The sequence below is a fragment of the Galeopterus variegatus genome, unplaced genomic scaffold (assembly GCF_000696425.1).
Source record: "Galeopterus variegatus unplaced genomic scaffold, G_variegatus-3.0.2 Scaffold3181, whole genome shotgun sequence".
NCBI lineage: Eukaryota > Metazoa > Chordata > Mammalia > Dermoptera > Cynocephalidae > Galeopterus > Galeopterus variegatus.
Genome location: NW_007729292.1, coordinates 145,867 through 146,329, shown reverse-complemented (window position 1 = coordinate 146,329; position 463 = coordinate 145,867).

Genomic DNA, 463 nt, shown 5'->3' with positions numbered 1-463 from the left:
AGCCATAAAAAAGAATGAAATTCTGCCATTTGCAGCAACATGGATGAGCTTGGAGAAAATTGTAAGTGAAATAAGCCAGACAGGGAAAGAGAGATAACTGCTTGTCCTCACTTATAGGTGGGAGTTAAGAAGGAAAGACCACAATAAAATGTTGAACTTTCAGAAGGAGATAACAGACTTATACTTACTAGAGATGGAAAAGGGGGAGTGAGAGGGGGTTAGAGAGTAATTGGGTAAGGGACACAAAGAATGATTATGATTTGTAATGATGAACATGCTGATAATATTGATTTGGTCACCACATACTGTACACAAATACTGATAGTCAACTCTGTACCTCAAAAATATGTATAATCAAAAATAAATGAAAAAAGAGGGTTAGGTTGTATTATCTTACATATACATATACACACAAAAATAAATAAATAAAGTTTAGTAGTAAATGTGAGTAAATACTGTAATA